Consider the following 26,176-nt stretch of genomic DNA (forward strand, 5'->3'; position numbering starts at 1 on the left):
TATTGTCCACCTGTGTCCCGTGGTCACTTATCACACTTTCGGTGTGGAGTAGACTACCACCTATGTGGTAGTTCATGGATACAGGGTTTCTAACAAAAGGGATGGCAATACATGTACAACATTGAGCTTGAGAGTACATATAAACATACATTGGTGTACATATAGATTTACATATAGTCACATATACAGTCCACCTTTCATGGTGGGAATATAAATTATGCAAAGGTAGAGAGGGATACAGTTATGTAATAATATTGCACAGTCTTGTGCAGCATGCATTGAAGGTATTCACAGCCCATGTATCTTTAGCAGGACTCCCTGTCTGGAAGACTGATAACTTAACAAATCATACCCACAGCATTTAAACACCACATGTCATATACCAGCACTGTATTCTGTCTTGTTTGCCACACTCTACAACCTACATAACATTATGCACATAACAACCTTCACCAACATATATATGTCCACCCTACACAAACAGTTGCAGTATGTCCCTTGCTCTATGCACATGTACAGATGCTAATATATCCGACACATAACTATCTATCCATATGTGTGTGCCATACACACACATGGTCCACACTGTTGTAAGTCCGTACACCTCATGGATGAGCTGTTGCGCCTTGCTACAACATGAACAGTTGGCACATGTGTGCACACAGTAATATTACAGGAAGTATATATAGCTGCAAATGCAACCTTACTATACTAGCCTGGTACAGCAGTTGACAATGCTAAGCTACACATTATATGACTATCATGCATGTCTTACTCTGTCACACCCAAGTTTATACAGCTGTTTGCACTACTCCCCCAAACAGCCATTATACACAGTACTGTACAGAACACAGATAACATGATCAGATGTCTGGCATTTAATGCTGAGCTACATTTGTCACAGTTATGTCCCACTGCACACAGCTACACACTAATTTGTTCATGGCAGTAGTTATGCATGGCATCAGTGCGTACATACCAACTGCTGCCACATATGCATGTTTCGAAGTATGTACAGTACTCTTCATAAACATCTACTACTTGCCGGTAACTACATATCTGTCACATACCTGTTTGTCAGTTGCAGGTCCGTCTGTGTATGTTATGACAAAGCTATATTCTTTGTTTACTGTCTTTTTGGTATCGGTTAAGTAGTGTTTGTTTTTACTTATCTTTTTCTTTGGTTATTAATTAAGTTTTTTTTTTTTTTTACTTAATTAATATTTTAGGTTCGTAATTAAGTAACTTTATTGTTTTACTTAATTTTTTTTTTTAAGTATTTTTTTTTCCTCTCCTGGATCTAGCTACACTCCAAGTCGTGCAATGTAATGATTGCATGTGGGGATAGCAAGTACAGTCTGCTTTTATAGGTATCTGCGCATGTGCATGTGATGCACTCTGCACCAATTGGTGCCCAGCATTTGGTAAATTCATACAGCCTGCTGTGTGGTAATTTCAGTACACACTGTCATAGCAACCCACTGCTATAAATTGCTAAGTTATGTAGGTGTAGCCCTTTCAGATTTCCAGAGTGGGGCCCATGCTTGTTTGCTGTGGACACTGTTGTTCCATTCAAAAGGTTGGTATACTTCTTATATCTGAAGCTAGGTTTGTAGCCAGTGATGTACATGTTGTACTCAGACCTGACTGTTGCCACTTCCAGTACAGAGATATCAGTGTAGAGTTTAACTCACCCCTACAAATGCTTACACAAGATACATGTGTGTATGTAATTTCTCTTCTGCTTATATGAATAACTGCCATACAGAAGTAGTTATTGCAATGTATTATTTTGGCACATGAACTGTTTGTGAACTGTTATACTGTGAATATTAATGTACTCACTTCTGCAGGGTTTGTGCTTTTTATTGTTGACATCAGCACAGGATTCTCAAGAAAACTGGACAATTCCAGTACTCAGTATGCCTACCTACATCCTTGGTAGACCCTAAACATTCAAGCATATTGTAATTTATTTTGGGGGGGGGTGCAGACATACAGAGAGCATTATGTATTATTGTGTGAATGTTATCTTACTGGACTTGAAAGGGTTGGTGTGTACCTGTTAGTTTACCAAGGCAGGTGGTCTGTCTGCATAGTTCCCAACTGTGAACCGATCCAGATGGTAGCCAGATGTTAGCCTGTTATTCTTTTTCTGTGCAACCCACAGGTGTTTACAATGCTGGTACAATGGCATTGTTACAGTCAATTGCTACCAGTACATGGCTACATCCTTTGGTATTTCTGTGTTGTACTCCTCCAGAAGGGTATCCTTGTGGAAGTCCTCCCAAAGCTATTTCCAGAGTGTGTAACAGCAGTAAAGCTGATATGCCTGTGTGTTTGTGTCTCTGCCAGGCCTATGAAACACTCAGATACATACTTGCATGGAGTCAGGGAAAGGTAGTTGAAAGTGAAGTACACCTTCCAAATAATAGAGACAGTAATTGTAGACTTGAGTGAAACAGTGCATATGGATTAGTACACCTTTTATGAAGTACAAGCGGTGTCTACTGTTATTATTGTTATTATTCATTGTGTAATACCCCACCTTTCTGCCTAACATCAATACTTTTCAGAGGGATTCAGAAGGACACAGCTAATATATGTTTCACAATCAGGGACATCCCTGAAAAGTAGTCACATTTGGGAAGTATGGCCTCTGCCCTAATCAGATATGCCAGTGTTTGTCCGGCTATGATACTGTGTGGGGGTTGTAAAGTGTTTCTGTAACATTATTTGTTGCTAGAATGGCTGCTTCTCTCATCACAGTCATGTAATGCAATTCCACAACAATTGCTGGTAAGGATCCACAAAACAAGCTTTGTGTTATGGCCTTCCTATTTTTCCCTTACATTCACTCATTGTATTGCATGATATATTTATTTCAGCACCAAGTTATTGCATATCTGCTGTGGCTCAGTGGTACTTCATGCAGTCTAGTGTGTCCAAGGTCTGGGGTTCGAGACTGACAGAGGTGTTTTATTTTGCTGCTGAGCAGAACAAGGCCACTGACATACAGAGTGACTACGGCACTTTTAAGCAGTTGTAAGCAGGTTTGCGCACGTTTGCGCGATGCTTAGCTAAGCGCACACATGCACACCCCCTGCTAACTACTGCTTAAAAGTGCTTACTCCCGCTAACCCCCGAGCTAATTTCTTTGAAAGAAAAGAAAATGGGGAGATAGGAAAGTGGTGAAAAAGGGGGCACAAAGAGGGAAAGACAGTAGAGAAACCAGCTTGGGATGTGCAGGACAGGTGTAGGAAAGATCCATAGCTGCCCATTTCTTTACCAGCAACAGCTGTGAATATTGCAGAACTTTGGAGTGAAATTTGAAAGCTTCCACCCCTGAGAGAGGGGTGAGGACAACAATGTATGTTGTACTGCCAATTATAAGTATCAGTTTACATGTCCAGCAGACATGTGTGTGAGATGGGCAGCTATGTATGGGGTGTAATTTTTTTGTGGGAACAGCTTGCCTTTTTTTTTTTTTCAGGTGAGAGTGGAATGTGAGGTAGGGGAAGTAGGTATGTTGTGGGAGGTAGGTTGGGGAGGTAAACAGACAAGACAAACAAGACACATACAGGGGTAGAATATGACACATGGGGTGGGTGAACACAATTGACGGGGAAGGATGTTTGGAAATCGCAAGCCCATGAGCCCACAGATGGTAACAGTGGAACTGAGATCCCCACCCATGGGCAGTCACCACTGCACCTTCACAGACCCAAGGGTGGCTGTGCTGGAGGCTGTGTAGGAGGGGCAGGCTCACCTGTGAGTCATGCCACTCTTGCCTTGAGCTGGCGTAGAGGATCAGCGACTGTGCACTCAATTTCCCTACACACCACAGCCCGGACCATTCAGATGGTGATGGGTGGCCCTCCTCTGGCCACGCTTGCAGGAAGGGACAAGCCCCATCCCCTGCAGCGCTTCCACCCGAAGGTGGCACAGGGCCACTGGAGGAGCTCCCAGGCTGGGCACCGGACATGCTGGTGCCAGGTGCCATCGCCAGCTGAGGTGGGAGAGGAGGGTCCGCCGGGACCAGCCTTCCCATACATTCTATGTTTAGCAGGATTTAATGACAATATGAGTTAGTAACAGACAACAGCATTCCAAATTAGTTGTAACAGCATGCAGTAGTATTCCCATTAACCCAACACACAGGTATTCCAGCAGTTGAACAGCAAGCATAACACATGCATATTTCGAACACCAATGGACATTCCAACAGCATGCAGGATTGATTAGTGGCAACAGGCCACCGAGGTTTGGGTATGTGAACAGGGCACATGCATCAAAGTACATGCAGATATTTATAAACCAACAGGACATATGGCCCAACAAAGTTTTTGAGATCACACATACCCATTAAGTTGTGGAATGGCATTATTTATGAACATAAAGTAGGGTTGAAAAAAATCCATAAACAACTTGTATATACTTATAACTGTACTCTACATTCCTACTGACAGCAGGTATATATCCCCTACATGTATTATTACAAAACTAGGCAGTGTCCATGAAATTGTGAATTGGGTTTTGATAGTTGTTTATATACCTGACCTGTATCTGACATACAAACTGTTCCAGATGCAGATGTTACTGCTACATATTTATATATTTCATTTATATTCATATATCTACATATCTGGCTGTCTTCAGGTGACATTTACAAGTACATTTAAACAGACCCCTACATTTCTAGCAGCACATTGACATTTCTGGGGATCACATTCACAAGCTACTCATGTGCCAGATTAACCTGTACATACTAGCCATGAACCAACAGTTGAGGACTGTATATATGCTTAAGGGCTACTGGCATTCCCATCATCCACTTTATATGGACCTGCCCAATTGTGGATTGACAGCATTTAATACAAATGTACTATCTCCATAATGCAAGGGTATTACAAAATATAAAAGAAAGTGACACAGACACAGTCCAGGCATTCTACTTTATTAATTACATTACACACTTTTGTAGTGGCTCTCTCATTCATTTCATATTTTGGTGCATGCAGAATACTTTTATTCCAAACCTATTATACCTTTATTAATGGGTTCCAACACGTTTTCACACTCTTTCACTTAATTTATATTACAATACATGCAGAGACTTTATTCACGGCTTATTAGACCTTTATTGATGGGTTACAACACTCTTTTTCAGGCTCTCTCACGTCTTTTATATAATAATACATGCAGAAGAATTACTAACCTGCCTGGTGGTGCAGCCTTAGCAGCCTATCTGCATAGGCTTGCTGATTCGTGGCACGGACACCTGCAGCTGTAATGTAAATGAAGGGATATTGAGACATACCTATCCATAATATAGACTACAAGAGCATTCCTTACATACTTCATTCCATGGCTACCTACTCAGTAGTGGGGCATTTTGCATTTGATGGGCCTCCTGGATCCATCGGGTCAGTTGGTCCTGCTTCCATCTCTTCAGGTCTGAATGGTGGTGACGGACCTGCTCACCAGTCCTTGGGACGCCTGTGGCACTGGTGAGATCATGGGCTAACCTGTTCCAAGCCTCCACTTTAAACTCCATACCTTGAAACTGGCCCTGCAGGAGTCTAGACTCATGACGATGGACAAGGAGCCAAACCATGTATTTTGACTCCTCAATGCCCCACCTTTATGCTCTAAAGCGATTACCCTCTCCAGCTCCAGCCATTCTGACTGCAAATGGGAACCACAATCAGTTAATGCGAGTATTCCCGCCTATGGGGCTTAAATATGCCTCATTTCCCGCACTTATTTGTGATTGGCCATTTTGTAAAATTCTCTGCTAACAGCAAACCTGCTTAGCAATGGCTAAACTTCCATTCAAAAGTATATGTATGTTAACAGTGCATGTTTCTGCAAAGCTGTCATGGCGTGGTGGTTCATTACTTTGACTATGGTGCACAGTGTCTCAGGTTCGAGAATTGTCATTGTTTTTTATTTTACTACTGTCCAGACAGGCTAGGGGGTGTGGCTGTGTTTAGGCGACTTTGCTCAACTTTGCTCTACGTTGCCCGACGTTCCGACGGTGCGCTAGTTGGCGCGGTGCACAGCTCCGCACAAAACTATTGCGCTGGGTAAAGCACTGCTTAGCTATGGGCAACTATATTGTGCTGGGTTAAGTGCTGCTTAACTATGGGCAGCTATATTGTGCTGGGTTAAGCGCCGCTTAACTATGGGCAACTATATTGCGCTGGGTAAAACGCTGCTTAGCTATGGGCAATTATATGTCATGTTCCTTCTTATATTTATATATATATATATATATATATATACATTTTGTTCACTGATACGTAGGCCATTTCTATGCTTTTTACTAAAAGTTTATTCATACATGTCAGGTATTATTTCATATACTAATTTAAAACATATAATAGAAAGGGGTGTGGGGGGACTAGAATCGTGAATGCCTCCTCTTTGTGCATAGGCTGTACCACTACGCTATTGCTATTTGGCTTAATTTGCATAAACATTTGTTATTATGCTCTTCGATATCGACATTGCTAACTGTAGCTAAGCAATGGGCACACCCGCGCAAACACGTGCAAATACGGGCAGCTATATCGGGAATTATAAGAAATAAGTTAAAGGTTTTACACTTTATAACTGTACTGGGGGTTTACAATGTGAGGGAGTGTGGTGTTGGGTATGTAGACATTTGAGCGGACTCGCTCATGTGTGTTGACATTGCACAACTCAGACACTTGCAGGGGCGTGGACCTTTGGACTGCTCGGCAGTCGGACACGCCCCCTGCCTTCCTGCACAGTCTGTGTTAGACTTGGAGTGGAGTCAGCATGCCCTCATGAATATGCATGGCATGCTGACGTCATACTATTTAACTGCAGTTTCCGAGTAAGACTTATTTAGTCTTACACGGAGGATTCGTGAATCCGGTTGCTTATTTCTATACTCTTTTCCCTACAGACTGTTGAGAGGTAATCTACACCTGCCATGCAAGGAATCCTTGGATCCCACTTTGATGGAACTTTTTTATTATCCACAAAACAAATAGCATCAGAATTTACTCAATCTATGGATTTAACTTTGCTTTTGACATAAATAGGGCATGTTGGAGGGATAAGTATTGTGTCTCAGAAAATTCCCTGGAATAGCCTTCCCATGTATGTGAAGCAGAGCTGTTCCCTAAACATATTCAAGAGAAACCTGGACCAGTGTCTGGGAAATCAAAAATATACCCTAGGCCTACCACTTATGTCTGTAATAGACAGAGACACCCTGTAAATCTTGTCCTGGTTATCTATACCCTTTAAAATAACCTCAAAAGTGCATAAACATGCAAGTTTCAATTGAGGTACTTTGTTAGGCTTATAAAGGATGCAATGGTCATTAGATGAATATACACTTATAACCCTAAGAATCTAAATACATGCCAACACTTGTACAATACTTTAGGAAAAGTGCACCTGTTGCATCTTTTACTTTTTTGATAGGGATTCAGGAGTGTGTATACATCCAGCTGTTTCCATTAAAATGCCAGAATAACTCCTGAAATCTTAGCAGTAATTTGTAATCATTTTGTAAACTGTTTTTTTTTTTGAAAATCCTTTGGAACAGTTAGGCAATTTTTCCAGACATGGGGGATGTCGGAGCTGTTACTTTGTTTAACTGGATGAGTTTAGTTTGGCCAGATAGTGGCCTAAAGGATGAGGTAGCTATAGCATTTTATTTTACAAAGTACAACTGCAACAATTTCTGTGTTTTCTTTTTGCTTTTTGACTGCATCTTTTCCTGCTGACAATGTATGATTTGCAGTCAGCACAAATTGATTGCTATGTCTAAACAGTGTGCATGTTTTACTGTTATTTGGCATTATTTTATAACCATGAGGCGACTGCATAACCTTGTCCTATATGGAAAGGACTGTGGAATTGTTCCTTGCTCAGATGTGTTGTGAAGAAACAGGTCAGTAAAGCTCATTTAGTTAGTTATTCTTTTGCAGAACTGCATTTTAGTCAGCTGAAGTGAGTCCCCTCCTGTAATTATTGCATCAGTTTAGGGTTTGATTTGGGGTATACATTCTTAATATATATATATATATATATATATATATAATATTCTCTATTCATTTCTTCGACTTTATGCTTTATATATTATCGCACTGATCTTTCACGTGGCGCGCGTGCGTGTGTGTGTGTGGTGAGTGCGACTGTGTGTGTGCGTGTGTGTGTGTGTGTGCGTGTGTGCGTGCGTGCGTGTGTGTGTGTGTGTGTGTGTGTGTGTGTGTGTGTGTGTGTGTGCATATGAGAAAAAGACAGTGAGCACGAGCAAGAGAGAGAAAGAGACGGAGTATATCAAGTTCTTTTTACTGCAAAATGCAGACCATCTGCATGCATTGCCTAAACAATAGCAGCTAATAGCATGAAACTTTAAAGTCTGGCATCATTTAATCACTTTAATCCTTGATGATTTTACAGCAAATTAAACATTCTATGAACAACAGAGCAAAACTACATAGCAAAATCAGGCACAGTTAAAATGTATGGCTGGTTGCAATGCCAGGCATTCTATGATTTTCTTTTTCATTCATTTGATGGTTAAAGACATTTGCTGTATATTCACTCAAAAAAGCGGCTGTAACTGCTGGGCGTGTGTGTGTGTGTGTGTGTGTGTGTGTGTGTGTGTGTGTGTGTGTGTGTGTGTGTGTGTAGACATTAAATACTCAGATAACTTATATTTTAAATGTAAAATACTTCTTCCAGCAACAATTACATATGTTACAGCCATACTCAGCTGTCCAGATTTCTGCAGAATATCATTTTTGCCTTATAGTTTTTGATCCATTCCTCATAAAATCTGTGGTTTTCTGACAAAATATTTGAGGAATGGAGTCACCAGATAATAACAGACATTTAAGTTCCATACTTCATATCCTTCAGAAAATGCATGCTACCTGTTATTCTGTCAATTTTCAAATTTTATAAGAGCAATATTTATAACATGCCATTGATTTTGGTCTTTTCTCTCAATAATATTCTGTCTTTCTCCAAAATTCTCGTGTTAAGAGTTTGAACAATAGCACTACAATTTTGAAGTATTAGGCATAGGAACTGTTTTATATAAAAAATATCAAAATAGTATATAAGTGCAAAACAATTAATCAGATCACTCCTTCTCTAATGGTGTCCTTTGTGATGAGTGTTATTAGGAAATTAATGCCATTTCTACCCCTGGGTATGTGTTAATCCCATGATAACACCCACCAATTGCTTGTTATCAAAACTAGACACATTTTTTAACTTACCTAGATGCATATGGTGGTGGGACAAATAATTGTTTTTTGTGCATACTTATGTAAAAATATTTTTTCTTAGTAAGATGACTTATTATAATGGGGAAAAAATCTAAGTATTAAGCAGAAAAGATGGAAAAGTTACTAAATTATAAAGTATCAGACTGGACATCTTTTCCCTACTACCTTGTTTCTGCCAGCTGTAATGTATGGACTTCAATGGTCACTCACTTCAGCTGTCTGTAAAAAAGATGCTTACAAGGTTCTGGTTCAGATCTACCTGTCAGTAACACTTTGAGTAACAAAGGTGTTGCTCCCACTCCTGACTATTTTAGCTGACACTTCACTATAGTTGCAGTTATAAGCTGAGGAAAGATGTTGCTCTTTTTAACTGCATCCATTATATAGTTTGAACTATCTGCACTATCTTTTCCTTTTTTTCCTCTGTTGTGCTGTGGCATGTGCAGTATATTGCTCTTCTGTTCACATGCTTTTTGGAACATGTGCACAGTATATTGTTTTAGCATGATTTTTTCCATACACTGAATATTTTTAAAGATGATTCTTTTGTGCTTACATATTTTTTACTTTAATTTTCACAGCTCCTCTTTTTTGCTTTATGAAAATGGAGTGAATGACTTAAAATTAATTCTTGAGAGTTTGTGAGTGAGTTTCTTGAGGCTTGTGTTAATGAATGTGCTTTCTTTGAAGTAAGAGTTGCAATCTTGAATTTGTTGAGTCATAGTGATCTTTTCCCATTAATAATGCCATTTTGTCAACAACTAAAGTTTTATTTTTTCATACAGAGACTTATTTCGGTAAGTAACCAGAGTAGAACAGAGGAAATGTATCTTTCAAATGTGAGCTGTTACAGAAGTAGCAATTTAAAGATGTATGTGTTGCATGTAGCATCTCACAAAACTGGAGTTACTGTCTATTTATCTGTTTCCCTATGTGGCTCAGTAATTGGAAGAAGAGGGCACCAGGAACCTTTGCAATATGTAGCTCATAAACAAAACAGTGAAGAGTTTGAGCTTGATTGAAATGATTACACTTCAGAATAACAGCTCAAAGACTGATTGTCCCACACAACTGAAACACGAGGATTAGTCCAAGATGTGCTGCAGTGAAGTTCAGACATAGATCAATTACACTTTACAGATGACTTGTGCTGGACTGCACTGGCACTACTATAGAAAAATTAGATCTAATGGCCTACAGACGTATCCCTGGGGCAGGTGCCTATAGCTGCAATGCAGTATGAACAACAACCTTTGAATTGTAGTACTTACTTATCCATATGTCCACACTGTCATGACTTCTTCATGGTATTATGGTATAGCTCAGTGTATAGTCATCAATGAGACTGTCCTTTTCTTACAAGAACATCACATCATTATCTGAGCCTACATAATGCTGTAATTCTACTTTTGACTTGTTGGGTAGCATCCCTAGACACTAAAGTCCTATGTGGACCTGCATTTGTTTACTGGGCTACATGGAAGCAGGTTGACCTACACATTTCTTCATAACGGGCAGATACCTAGCTAATGTGTACATTTATGCCTTTGTGAATGCTATCCACGTTCCTTTCTTCCTACACCCTTGGATAAAAGCAGGCGTTTTTATACTGCCAGTCATGTATCACATAGATGTATGCATGTACATAATGCACCATTATTATCACCATTTTTTCCCATTTCATCCAATATAGCCAAGTGCCATGGATCCGATGTATCTTTTTACTCCACCTGGCAGTGCTTCCACTTATTGTTAAGGCTGACTTTTTATTTATTGACTGCTGTTAATCCTGAAACCTTTCTCTCTGAGGCCACATTATATTTCCTGACATGTCTGTCAAGTAGATATCTTTGTTTCTCGTATCACAATGTTATAAGAGATGCTACTTCAACAAGCTGAGTTTGAAAGATGAATTGCATCTCCTTTATTCTGGTTATTTACAGAAAGAAGTGACTATGTTAATAACCTCGGGTCAGTTTGATTTAATACAGAACAAACGTACAATTTATATTACAAAAATAAAAAAAGCTTGTTCAGCAGTGACATTTTTCTGTCTGTAAAACATGTTTAAAATGTTCCTTGCAGTCTTCCAAATTCTGGCTGCATAGTTCTGATTCTACGGGACTTGATTGTATACATTTAAAAACTTCTTGTATTTGTATTGTTAATTTATTGTTATTTTGACATAGCCCACTTACCAGATACATACAATTAAGAGATGCTTTTACAAAAGGCTAAGTTTGAAAGATAAATTACCTCTCCTTTATTCTGATTATTTACAGAAAGAAATGTCTACATTAACAAAATCTGGTCAGTTTGATTTAATACAGAACAAATGTACAATTTATATTAAAACAAACAAAAAAAAACTTGTTCAGCAGTAGCAGTTTTACTTGTTTGAAAAGAAGCATCTTACATTCTTCCAAATTCTGACTGTATAGATCTGATTCTGCTGGGCTTGACTGTGTACAGTCACAAATTTCTTGTACTTTCATTGTCAATTTGTTGTTATTCTGACACAGCCCACTTATCAGATGCATATAATTAATAATCACTGTCATCGTTATTATCCTCAGCATTATCTTATCATCTTTTATCTTCATGAGGGTTGCGATAGTAGCAGGGTAAGAAGTGTATACATACTTATGTAGCCTGACCAATAGCGTCCAGCTAACCCTGTGGGATTCCTAGGACTTGCCTAGACTTCATTGTGACATATACAGTCAAGGGTCTGGACTTCAAATTTTGAATGTCATGGTTCATGTTATCATGATGTGCAAGCCAGCAGTACATTTTTGGTATTTACGTATGTAAGTATGTAACATGTTACCTTTTCTCTACTGTAGAGTGATTGTAAGATAGATAGATAGAATGTTTGATTGATTTTGTGTTTTTCAGGTTAAGTTTTTCAGAACATAGTTTTCGTAAAAGTGTAACTTGTATTCTTATGCATTGACTGAATGTAGCTAAACTTGTTCCCAGATATTCTCAGGCAGTCTGATAGATATAAACCCTGCAAAGTGCCATGGATCTGACATAGGGTGTCTCACAGTGGTCTATGTCTGGTACACTTCTTGTGATAGATAAACATCCACATGAGGTAACCAAACACCTATAATGGCTTCCCTCAACATGATGTAGTGGTTACTGTAGTCCAATGTTCTTCTTGATTGCAAAATTCCTCACTCTAAGACTGACAGTCAGTCTATCTGACCTGTGAAGGAATCTAATTTCTACCATTTATATCTGAGATCTCATCCTTTAAATCACTGTTCAAAACTCATGGCTAAGGTTGAGCATGGGAACACAGACTGGTATAGTTAGAACCATAGGGAGGACATCTGGCAGCTCCTCAGACTGGTGCCCTTGCCTCAGAATTAAAAGTTTATAACCAAAAAAAGATCCTTCCATACTTGAATTTAAAAAAGCTCTCCTATAATTGCAGGAAACTGAAGCAGCTTGCTACACTTATTACAACACACTCGCACATTAGGCACATTTGTACTGACAGCAAATGTAGTATTGGCATGCATTTATGAAGCCCCAATATCTTCACTGCTTTACAAATCACATACATCTATACTGATAATTCACTCTTGCACCACCAGCACCTGCCAGTCATGCCCCTGACAGTTTGTTTCTGGGGCGGCTTCCTCCTTTGCCCCCCCCCAAGTTACTACCCTGGGTAAAGTGAGAGATTTTCCTATGAATCATCTTTCACTTCACCATCGCACTTCAGTAACATGACAGTAGTACCACTGTCCCATTCTGCTGTTTGGTCTCACAATATACCTACCGTCAGTCATAAACAAGGAACAAAGATATTTAACTCCTGTACCACACATAGTTGCATCCCTCTCACCTGGAAACTAATCTATTATTTTTAGGAAGAGAATCCTGACTTCTGATTTGAAGGTGCTGATTTGCACCCCAACCATGTCATAGAAGTGAATAACCACAGTACATGCTGGAGATTACAGTCAAGTGAATCCAAGAAGGGAAACTAATGTGCAAACAAATAAGACGTTCACATCCCAAATGAGATATTTCCCTTACCTTGACTGACCTTGATGTCCTGCTGATGAAAATCACATACAAGAAGGGTGATAAGACATACCTTTGCCAGAATACTACACTCCACCTTGCATGTACTTAATGTCAAGAATGCAGACACACCTCTCACTCTTCAAATACATAGAACAAGTGGCTCAGAACAGCAATCCTGGGAGACCTTGCTATTGTAGTAGTCCTCACAAGGCATTCTGGGTTCCGTAGTCACATATCTTCTCTGAGTCCACAAAATACATGAATATGGTATTAGCAAATACCCTTGATGGACTCCAGTACCCATTCCTTGGCCAATGTCATCTCTTCCTAATGCAGGGCAACCTATTCCAAATTAGGCTCCGTTTCTTCAAACTTTGCTCACCAATAAATTTATTTCCCCAATCAGTTTTTATGAAAGCTAATGTACCATTGCCCCGTCCATATGACCAAAATGTTATATATTCCTGTATTTCTGGTTTCTTCTAATATTTATTCTTAATCTAAATTAGGCTCATGCTTAACTTATTGAAAATCATTATGGGAGTATGCTTCTCATATAAGACAGGATCACTCCTTATCATTTTGCCTGCCTACCACCCTTATACTATATTAACATATGTAGACTACGAAAACATAACTGGCAAATGGATTTCTGTATTTTAATTAAATCATAACCAACTGGTGTAAACCGGTTAAATATATATATATATATATATATAAAGAGTGGAGTTGTCACAGCACAGTAATGTTTATTGCTACATGTAAGCACTTCAGTCCATTACAATGACAGGACTTCTTCAGAATAACACACCCACAAACACCATCCCTGGGGTACATGAAGCTGAAAATTCCATGCAGGAACAGTGTAGCCATTCCTGCATGGAATATCGCCACTGAGCGATCCAGCAAGCAGCTGATCTGACGTGCACGAGCGTGCCTACACTGTTCCTGCATGGACATAACTGCAGAATGCTAATTATCTCATTTGCTGGTGAAAACCATGCAAATGAGGTGAATTAGTGATTCAGCAAGCAAGCAGGTATCCGTGCAAGAACAGTCCCCGGGATTCATTAAGGTGAAAATTCCATCCAGGAACAGTGTAGCCATTCCTGCATGGAATATGGCTGCTGAGTGATCCAGCAAACAGCTGATCTGATGTGCATGAGCATGCCTACACTGTTCCTGCATGGATATGACTGCAGAATGCTAATTACCTCATTTTCTGGTGAAAACCATGCAAATGAGGTGAATTAGTGATTCACCAAGCAGCCAGGTATCCATGCAAGAACAGTATTATTTGCAGAAATGTATTCGGTTGCTAACCAAATACATTTCTGCAAATAAAATGGAGACATGACAGCTCTCAGAAAAGCACGTATTATAGCATTTAGGCATGCCAATGGCCAAACATATGGCCATTATCATGGAAAATTGTTTACCTTTTATAAAAATCAAACATTTTTTTGGCCAATCTCGGCCATTTAAGCATAGGTCAGCGGTGTGCAAACAAGATCATGCCAAAAATAAAAAAAAAAGTGAAAAACTCAATTTTAAGGGAAATCTGCATTTTACCATTATAGTCTATGGAATGCAGAATGAAAACAATACCAGGGAACAGTGGTTGTCAAGGGGAAAGGCTCTGTGTAAGTGCAGTAACTATGGACTAAGACAGTGGGGTATGCAAATATGGGGAAATTTACTGAATCACAAAATTCTTCTAAGTCCCAAACTGCACCTAACCATGTAGGTGCTCAAGCATGATGGTGTAACTAGGAGGAGTAACAGACATGAAAAGGGTGTGTGTAAGACATGCTGTAAGTGCATTGGAGCCCTAAGGCGCAGAGATAAGCTTAGCTAAGCACAGCTAAGCAAGTGGATGTGTCTGAGGCTGTATTGACTTATTCCATGAAATGAGAAGCATGTTCACGGCCAGGGGAGGGCTATTTCTTAATGTTTACCTTAGCTGAATGGGTTTGCATGTGCGCACTAGGTCTAAAACAAAAAAACAAAAAACAAAAAAAAATGGAAATAGGACTGTTTACATTTGGGCATTGGGTTTGTGCAACACACCTTGGGGCTTAAAAGGAGCAGAAATGGGAAGGGAAAAAAAGAAAAAATCAGAATTAAAGCAATCAGGTACAAATAACATAGCTGGCAGGTGGAATGCATCATAGTCAGCCAATCATACAGGCAGCATCTGCAGCACAACAGTATAAAGTATGGAAACCCCTTACAGTCTGTTTTTTCCCAAAAACTCTGCACCATTGGTGTACACATGCGGGAGAATTTTAACTGGAAAATGTTAGGGGCTGCCATTGCTTTGATCCATCAGTATGTGCTAGAGGCTGAGGGTGGAGAGGAGGATAATGCTGCCAACCACCACAGATCAAGGAGGAGGAGAAGAGTGTTCAGACCGAGGGTAACTTACCAGGGTCTACATGATTTGGAGACAGTAGAGACCTACAGGGTTGACAGAGACATACGTCAGCGAATCATTGAGCTGTGCTGGCCTCAACTCAGACCTAGAACCAACAGAGGGTAACACATCCCAGTGGATACCAAGGTATGTGTAGCCTTAAGAATTCTAGCTACAGGTACTTTCCAAAGACCTACTGGGGACATGATGGAGCGGTCTCACAGGCATCTGCATCCAGGGTACTCCACCAGTTCCTGGATGCCATGCTACCACATGCCAATGAGCACATTTACTTCCCAACACCCGCGAGGAGAGGACCAGCAATATGCATCTCTTTCACTGTGTGGCAGAATACCCGGAAGTACTGGTGCAACAGCCTGCACGCATATCCACATAAAAGCATCACCCGGTGAACAGGGTAGGGTCTACATAAACCATAAGGGATTCCCCTCCATCAACTGCCAGGTTGTGTGCAATGCCCAGGGAATTATCATGAATGTGTGCACTGGAAGCTATCACGACTCTCATATCTGGCATTCATCACAGCTGTACCAGGCATTTGCCAGTGCGGGCTTCCCATATGACCATCTGGTGGAGGATGCTGGCTATTCACTGGAGCCATGGATGATGACACCCATCAGAAATGCACCCACACCCACACAAGAATGGCATAATGAAGCACACGCACAAACCAGGATCATTATAAAGCATGTGTTTGGGATGCTCAAGTCATGGTTCTGCTGCCTTGACCGATCTGGTGGTGCCTTGCAGTACTCTCCAGCCATATGTGCACACATGCTCATAGTATGTGCCATGCTACATAATATGATTGTGTGGAAACAGCTTCAGCAGGAACAGCATGTGGAAGGGCCACACAGCCCACCACCATTTCCAAGGTCCCCACAGGCACAGAGGGACTCACAGGAGGAGGCCCCTGAGCCTGCTCCCATCGGCAGATGGAGGCATGCCCAGTATGCTCAGGCCAGCAAAATAGATGAGAAGCACATCACATTACCTGTAACTTACCATGTATAGGCAGTGTACTGTGTGGATCCAACATAGGCAGCCATCAAGCACTATCCACACAACTGCTGCAAGCACAAGGTAAGTCAGTCTTCTTAACAATAAATGAATGGATTAGTATGTTTTGCTAGCATATCTATGGTAATGCTGCATGCATGCAAAGGAATGGGGTGGCCTTCTGGGATAGCAGCACACAACTGATAACTATGAGGGACACCAGGAAATGTTTGGCCAAAACTGGCATCTACACACTATGCAGTAGTACTCATGGTGGCAAATCCCACTGCAGCATATGTGTGGGGACAACTAACTGGGGGGTCATAGGTCACAGGCATAGATGTCAGTGTGGGGTCCCATACACACCCCTCACATCCACACAGCAAGACAGCTGTAAAAAAACACAGAGAAATTTCTGGTAAAGGCACACAAAGGCTGGCAATGTTGAATTACCCCCTACAGACTCCCACAGTGATAGCACAGGAGGACCCACATTTGCAGTAAGGCTATGAAGGGTAAGAAATCTGAAACTCAAATGTATGCCAGTACAATCTGACCTGTGCTCTTTACTGATATGCCTCTAGTCCCCAAGACAGGGCACAATAGTATGGTAAATGGAACCAGAATGTAAAGCAAATATCAGCACAGTCTGTGCAAATGTGGACAGTTGACAGGTGTGCCCCCCCCCATACACCCACACAAATGCAGTAACATGTATGTTTGCAGGGAAATAGCAGCATAGCATACATTGCCAGGGCTGTACCAACACAGGAAAACATATTGCCTGTCCACAATATGCAGGGGTCAATGACTATGTGTATGTGTGGTTAATACTGTCTGGATCTGGTCAGCACATTCTCCTGGCATTGTCTTGTAGTGCCCTAGCTACAGTGCTGTCTTTGATAGGGCCATGCGCAGATAACTGCAGTCCCAACTGTTATGCATGTCAGTGACACCCACTGCTCTGCCACTGACATACCTGGAAGTCACAATGCTATGTGGAATATACTACACATATTATTGACATCTTGAAGGATGTGTAGCTGAGGTGCCAAGGCTTTTGTGAATATAAATGCTTTTTAGTACTGTTGCCAGTGGTTATTCTCAATAATCCTTTTCTCTTATGTTTGCTTTTACATGTAATGGACATACCTTCACAGTTAAATGCACTTTGTATCCATACCTATAACTCCAAATCTCTGACAGCAAGATGTCTGGACAAGGACAGAAATAATAGTGGAACAAAGGCACAATGATAAGCATGTGTTGTAAATATTGCCTTTACATACTGAGAAAGTTGGTAGGTTGATGGGTTTGTAATAGCGGGAATTGTCTGAAGGTTATGTAGTCTGAAACAGTAATGTCTGTATTATTTTGTAACATCACTCTTCAACTATATGTAACTAACTTGCCATAAAAACACAAGTTTACATATAAAGGATGAAACCTCTAGCCAAACACCTGGACAACCTGCCAAAAAATGTACAGGTAAGAGGTATTCCCACACAAGGATATGACATCTCAGGTTAGAAAGATACCACACAAGCAGGAGATCTACAGCTAATATATCACCAGGTTGCATATGTGATATATCTACATCTGTTGCGTGAGATACACAAACATATATATGATAAGTTTGTGTGTGTGTGTGTGTGTGTGTGTGTGTGTGTGTGTGTGTGTGTGTGTGTGTGTGTGCGTGCGCGTGTGTGTGTGTGTGTGTGTGTGTGTGTGTGTGTGTGTGTGTGTGTGTGTGTGTGTGTGTGTGTGTGTGTGTGGTAAGCTCCATAGTGAGTGTGATAACTATGTAACACTATAGTACAAATCACTAGTTATACAGGGGTTCTAATTTCATATCCAGGAAATGTGTGCGTATGTTTGTAAGAAGAAGTATTTTGATAAGTCTCCCACCCGCTACCCTACTTTATCACTCCTGCTGATTTCATTCCCCTTATCAGCACCTTTGGCCAGTTATCAGCCCAGTAAGCTCTGTAGCATGTGTAATAACTGTGTAACACTATAATACAAATAACCAGATATGCGGGGTTCTACCCTCAGATCTGGCAAATGTGTATGTGGGTGTATACATGTGTATGTTTGTAGGAAGAAGTATTTTGATAAGTTTTCCACCCAGTCCCCTACTTTATCAGTTCTGCTGATGTCATTCCGCTTATCAGCACCTTTGGCCAGTTGTCAGCCCAATAAACTCTGTAGCGTGTGCGATACTATAGTACAAATAACTAGATAGACAGGGGTTCTAATCCCAATACTGGCAAGTGTTTGTGTGTGTGTGTGTGTGTGTGTGTGTGTGTGTGTGTGTGTGTGTGTGTGTGTATGTGTTATACCATTTTGAGTTGTATACAACCCTGTACACTTCCCATCGCCCTACTTTACTAGGCCTGCTGATTTCATTCACCTTAGAATTATCTTGGGAGTAGGTAAAATCATATGAACTCTGTGACACATCTGATAAATGTGTAATACTATAGTAGAAATAACTAGATACATAGGGGTTCTAATCTCAGTACTGGGAACTGTTAGTGTGAGAATCATATACGGTGTGTGTTATACCATTTTGATGTGTGTACCGCCCTGTACACTTCCCATCACCCTACTTACTAGGTCTGCTGATGTCATTCACCTTAGAAGTACCTTGGGACTAGGTGAAATCATATAAGCTCTGTGGTGTGTCTAATAACTGTGTAAAACTATAATATAAATAACTGGATACGTAGGGGTTCTAATCTCAATACTGGCAGCTGTTTGTGTGTGTGTGTTTATATGAGAACTATATACTGTGTGGGTTATACCATTTTGAGTGTGTACTACCCTGTACACTTCCCATCACCCTACTTACTAGGCCTGCCGATGTCATTCACCTTAAAAGTACCTTGGGACTAGGTGAAATCATATAAGCTTTGTTGCATGTCTGATAACTGTGTAACACTATAGTAGTAATAACTAGATAGGTGGGGGTTCTAATCTTAATACTGGCAACTGTGTTTGGGTGAAGATCACATCCTGTTTGGCCGATACCATTTTGATGTGTGTACCACACACGCCTGTTTACCACCTCCCAATGGCATTACTTTATATAGCGTGGTAATGGCATTTGCCTCATGCAGCATGTTAACCCATCGTGTATGCCATACCATTCCTGTGTACAGATGTCTATGGAATATCCAGATGTTTGCAACCTATATGTGGTCTGTGTCCCTTAAAAACGTCCATGCATGTGATAGTGTTGCCAAATCAGCCACAGTGAGTGTAGTGACACACATGCCAGCATCAGATATCATACCTGACTGAAACATCATGCTGATACAATGTCTGCTACCCTATCACTTGTCCAGGCTTATAGGAGTAATACATGACTTCAGATGCTATTTCTGGTGGCTTATCTCACCATCCATGAAGGCATTCAGAACATTACATGTTGAAAGAGGTAGCGTGTTATGTCCCATGCATATAATCTATGTGGGGCATGTCATGTGTATGTAGTATTACAGTACATCAAAGTGGATATGTAGGTTTACTAATCTGTCTATTGCCAACTGTGTTTGTGTTGTTGTATGCACATCCCCTGTGTCAGTCTTTACTGTGTGCATGCAAAGGATATACCATTTTGTCAACCTGTTCCACCCTGTGATCTCAGGAATACATACCACAAACCTGTCATACACAGTATCATGCATGCCCTCACCAACTGCATCAGGGTTGAGTGTATGGGAAAGAAATGGCAGGGTCGACAGGTGTTGACAGGTGAATCTGTTGCAGTTAATGTAATGGCTACACTTGTGAGGAACCTGCTGACAGTGCTGCAGTAACCTGTTCTGCATGTATGAGCCTGTGGTACTACAAAACATTGAGCTGACGTGTCTGAAGGCTACTTGTCTGTGACAAGGGATATGTATGCAAGGTCACACTGTCTGACAGTCTGACAACCGTGTCCCACACACACTGTTGCATGCATACACACCTGGTGTATGCACATATAAAGATGGACAATGGGACAAAATTAGTGATACTGTCTTAATATTGCTTAACACACTTGAGTCATTCGATAGCACAGTAGCCTTTGCATTGACAGGCATACTCTGGAGGATATCCAACACTTATATGGCAGGAAGAGAAGAGAAAGGCTGGGAGTGTGGTAGTGAGGGTAAGAACTTTTAATGTTGTCAGTATGATTGATATAGGGACAGCGCTAGCGAATATAATAACCAGAGGAAGGTTGATATATTGTGTGTGCAAGAGACCAGATGGAAGGAGAGTATGGCTAGGTGTATTGGAGGCAGGTCACAATTGTGCTATCGTGGTGTAGATGGGAGGAGAAAGGGTGTAGGGGTTATCCTGAAGGAAAAGCATGCCAAGAGTGTTTTTAGAGGATGAAATGAGTGTCTGCTAGAGTGATGTTTATGAAGCTGAAAACTGATGGTGTAATGATGACTGTTGTTAGTGCATACGCTATGCAATTTGGTTGTGCGATGGATGAGGAAGAGAAATGTGAAGTCAGTTGATAATGTGGTGATGACTGTACCCAAGGGTGAGAGAGTGGTGATTGCAGCCAATTTCAATGGGCATGTTGGTGAAGGGAACAGAGGGGATAAGGAAGTGATGGGTATGTATGGTGTTAAGCAAAGGAATGCAGACGCTGAGGTGGTAGTGGAGTTTGCAACAAAGATGGACATGCCTGTGGTGAATATGTAGTATAACAAGAGTGAGGAGCATAGGGTGACATACAAGAGTGGAGGAAAATGCACACAGGTGGAATATATCCAATGTAGGAGGGTCAATTTGAAGGAGATTGGAGACTGTAAAGTGGTGATGGGGAAAGTGTAGTTAGGCAGCATAGAATGTTGGTCTGTAAGATGATGTTGGTGATCAAGAAGAGGAGAAGTGTGAGGGCAGCACCAAGGATCAAATGGTGAGAAATGGAAAAGGGTGATTGTGAGGTGTAGCTCAGGGAAGAGTTAAGACAGGCACTGGGTGGATGGCATTGAATATTTACCAAATATCTGGGTAAGTACAGCAGAGCTAGTAAGGGAGATGGCTAGAAAGGTGCTTGGTGTGACATGTGGATGGAGGAAGAAATACAGGGAAACCTGGTGGTGGACTGAAGAAGTACAGGACAGTATACAGAGACAGAGGTCAAGGAAGAAGGATTGGGATTGTCAGAGAGATGAGGAAAGTAGACAGGAGTATAAGGAGATGAGATGCATGACAAAGAGAGAGGTTACAAAGGCTAAGGATGAGGCATATGAAGAGTTGTATGACAGGTTGGACATTAAGGAGGGATAAAAGGACTTGTACCAATTGGCTAGACAGAGGGACCAAGTTAGGAAAGATGTGCAGCAGATAAGGGTGATAAGGGATAATGAGGGAAATGTACTCACAAGCGAGGAGAGTGCATTGAGCAGATGGACAGAGTACTTTGATAGGCTGATGAATAAAGAGAATGAGAGAGAAGGTTGGATGATGTGGGTATAGTGAATCAGAAAGTGCAACAACTTACCAAGGAGGAAGTAAGGATAGCTATGAAGAGGATGAATACTGGAAAGCCTGTTAGTTCACATGACATACCTGTGGAAGCATGTCAAGAATGATTTGTGACAGATGAGTACCAGGGAAAATGCCAGTGGTGTTTTTAACCAGATTGTTTATTGATATCTTGGAAAGTGAGAGGTTGCATGAGGTGTGGAAAGAAAGTGTTTGGGTATCATTCTCAGAATAAGGTTGATGTGCAGAGCTGTAGTAACTACAGAGGGATAACACTGAGCAGTCACAGCATGAAGTTATGGTAAAGAGTAGTGGCAGCTAGGTTAAGCAGGGAGGTAATGCATAGTGTTCAGCGGTATGGTGTCATGCCAGGAAAGAGCACTACATATGCAATATTTGCTCTTAGTGTGTTGATGAAGAAGTACAGATGAGGTCAGGAGTTGCTTTGTGTCTTTCTGGACTTAGAGAAAGCATATGACAGGGTGCTTAGAGAGGAGATATGGTGTTGTATGAGTACGTCATGAGTGGCAGAGATATATGTAAAAGTGGTACAGGCTTTGTACAAGGGTGGTGTGACAGCAGTGAGGTCTGCAGTGGGACTGATGGATGCATTTAAGGTGGAGGTGGGATGACATCAGGGATCAGGTGTAAGCCCTTTCTTATTTGCAATGATGATAGACAGGTTGACAGACTAGCTCAAACAGGAGTCCAAGTTGTATATGATGTTTTCAGATGACATTGTGATCTGTATTGAGAGTAGGGAACAGATTTAGGGGACCCTGGAGAGGTGGAGATATGCTCTAAAGAGGAGAGGAATGAAGGTCAGCAGGACTATGACAGAATATGTGTGTGAATGAGAGGGAGGATAGCAGAATGTTGAGGATGCAGGGAGTAGAGTTGGCAAAGTTGGATGTGTTGAAATGGTTGGGATCAACATTTCAGAGTAATGATGACTGTGGAGGACAGGTGAAGAAGAGAGTACAGGCAGGATGGAGAGGGTGGAGAAAAATGTCAGGAATTATTTGTGACAGATGAGTACCAGTAAAAGTGAAAGGGAGGGTCTACAAGCGGGTAGTGAGACCAGCTATGTTATATGGGTTGGAGACAGTAGCACTGACAAAAAGGTAGGAGTCAGAGCTGGATGTGGCAGAGTTACAGATGTTAGGATTTGTACTGGGTGTGATGAGGGTGCACAGGACTATCAATGTGTATATGAGAGGGTCAGCCAATGTTGGACGATTTTGAGACAAAGCCGGAGATGCAAGATTACATCAGTTTGGACATGTGCTAAGGAGGGATGCTGAGTATATTGGGAAAAGGATGGTAAGGATGTAGCTGCCAGGTAAGAGGAAAAGAGGAAGGTTTCAGATAAGGTTTCTATATGTGGTGAGAGAGGACATGCAGGTGGTTGGTGTGACAGAGGAAGATGTAGAGGGCAGGCAGAAATGGCAACAGATGATCCACAGTGGTGACCCCTAACGGGAACAGTCAGAGGAAAAGGAAGGAGATGTAATGTCAGTCTTCACAGATTTACCAAGGATTTGCCAGATATAACATAACTCTTTGAGTAAATGACTACAAATATGAGGCACACATATGGTCAGTGTGCATAACATCGGACAGTTAAATGGTATGAGCTCAGTATATCACATGCATGTCAACACACACATCTGCAGCAGTACTTTACTATGCAAATACCATGTATAGGTCTCTCACATTTCTGAGACAAACAAGTATATCATAGTTGTATTCACACATAAGAATATCAATATGTATGACATCCCAGTAGCTGGCCTAGCATTGTCACAGTCAGTATTGTTCAACACACTCTCCAGTAGTAGTCATATGTGAGCCATTCTTTCCTGGGGTGACTCAGGGGCCTGACCTATGATCCATGTCACTGCAGACAGACCCAGATGCTATGACCATAGGTTCTGATCAGCAATATATCAGTACAGCGTGTCTTGTTGAGACATATATGTGAAACTTCATATTTCCCATTCTTACATACCTCCTACTGCAGTCCATTACAAGCTTACTTGATACCTGTTTTTTTTCAAGTATAGGTGGTTATATCCTGCTCTGTTTTTTTTTTTCTTTTCAATGTTTCTCTCTCTCTCTCACAGATATAGGGTGTACATCTGTATTGCATAGGCAGCAGCTTGTCTTTTGTAGGTAATGCTCATGAGCATCTGATGGCCTGTGCACTAATTGGTGCCCCCCACTTGCTAATTGCATACAGAACAGCTGTGTTGTTATTTGTATAGCCAATGGCATGGTAACACACTCCTATAATTGAGTACTTCATGTGGGCATTGGCCCTTTTCCTTGCCAGTGAGGAGAACTTCATGGAGGTGGGTCAACAACTGTATCACAGAGGGTATTTGGAAATACCTATTACAACCAAAACTGTGGAGACAGGCCAACAAAATTGGGGCAAATGTTCCATACATAGGGCTAGAATGTAAGTATTGCTGATATGTCTGGATTAATGCAAGTCTAACAGGGTTTGTGTGGACATGGAATTTGTGCATGCTTTTAACTCTGACAGTGTTATGTGTTTGACATAACTCTCAACTGTAGGGCTATCTGCAGAATGGCCAAAGTTTGGACTCCTATGTTTAGTGTGTTCCTCAGACATTTTTTGTCTTTGGAAAATCAATAGCATACTCTAGGGATTACAGTCAGTAACTGCTAACATCCATTTGTGTTTCTGACCTCATATCCCTCAAAAAAGATATGTTACAATTAATCCTGTTACACCAGCAAATTTCACAGTTTATAACAGCAATATTTCTAATATGTCCCTGTCTTTGGACCTCTGTCCCCCAATTATGTCAGACTTTGTCCAGATGGCATGCTGTAAGAGATTGATAGGTATTGTATATGATCATTTAGTGCTTGCATTCCTGATATCATCCCAGTGATGTATCAGACTGCAAGACATATTATGTGAAAAAGGCCTTATATATGAGGGGAAAGCCTGAACAATCTGTGGGACTCTGTACAGTTGAGATGTCTGTGTATTTCTGGCAATTGTTGAAAGACTATCATGAGTGTGTAGCAGTGTGGTGTGTCAATGTTATTTGGCCTGTAGGGAGGGGTGTGGATGTATGTGTTATGGCTCCTTTTCTATCTGCCTGTTCATGCTGCTGCTGTTTCTGGTGGTCTATCAGCTGTATATGTTTGTAGGGGAAGACTGAGAGTTGTCTCATAAATGCCAGGTCAGGCATCATAGTACACTTTGAATTGGCCAGTATATGCAGGGGGAGTGTGTAAGTGACAAACATGTTGATATGTTTTTATTCACACAGTCCTTATACTGTGCTGTTCCTTTGGCTGACCTGTATGCCACTGCAATTGGGGTGGAATTGGTTGTGGGTATGCACTTTCACACTGGTGTCTGTTTTTCAATGCTTTCACATCCCTGTAGTGCCTGAAATATTTGCCAGTACATGTGTAATTCCCCCTAGCAGATTTGGGTTAGTGTTGTGTCAGTGTCTGACTATAGTTTGGACAGTGCTTGGTGACATGCTTAGCAGCTGAGTGTAGTTTCCCTAATGTGATGTTATGTCCAGATATTTGTAGGATGTAATGCTGCCTGGCCCCCATAAGTGTTGTGTATTTCTGTCACATCATGGGATGATGTGAGGATTTCAGTGACTAACTAGTGAAAAGTAATTGAGTGTTGGACTTGTGCTATTTCAGTCAATATATGTTAGGACAGACATGAGGATGTTACTGCAGCAACTGTGCCAGCTTATCTACTCCAGTATTTTAGATATGTCCCTATTTTCATGGCTTTCACCTTCCACTTTGTCAAGCTTTGTCCAGATTTGTTGCACTAAGGAGCTCTGGGCCTACCTGGGCCTACCTCTCGACTGTCTGGATTGTTGCAGTATGTCCAGGTCTA

The sequence above is a fragment of the Protopterus annectens genome, chromosome 5.part1 (genome assembly GCF_019279795.1).
Source record: "Protopterus annectens isolate FY-2018-M chromosome 5.part1, PAN1.0, whole genome shotgun sequence".
NCBI classification, from domain to species: domain Eukaryota; kingdom Metazoa; phylum Chordata; order Ceratodontiformes; family Protopteridae; genus Protopterus; species Protopterus annectens.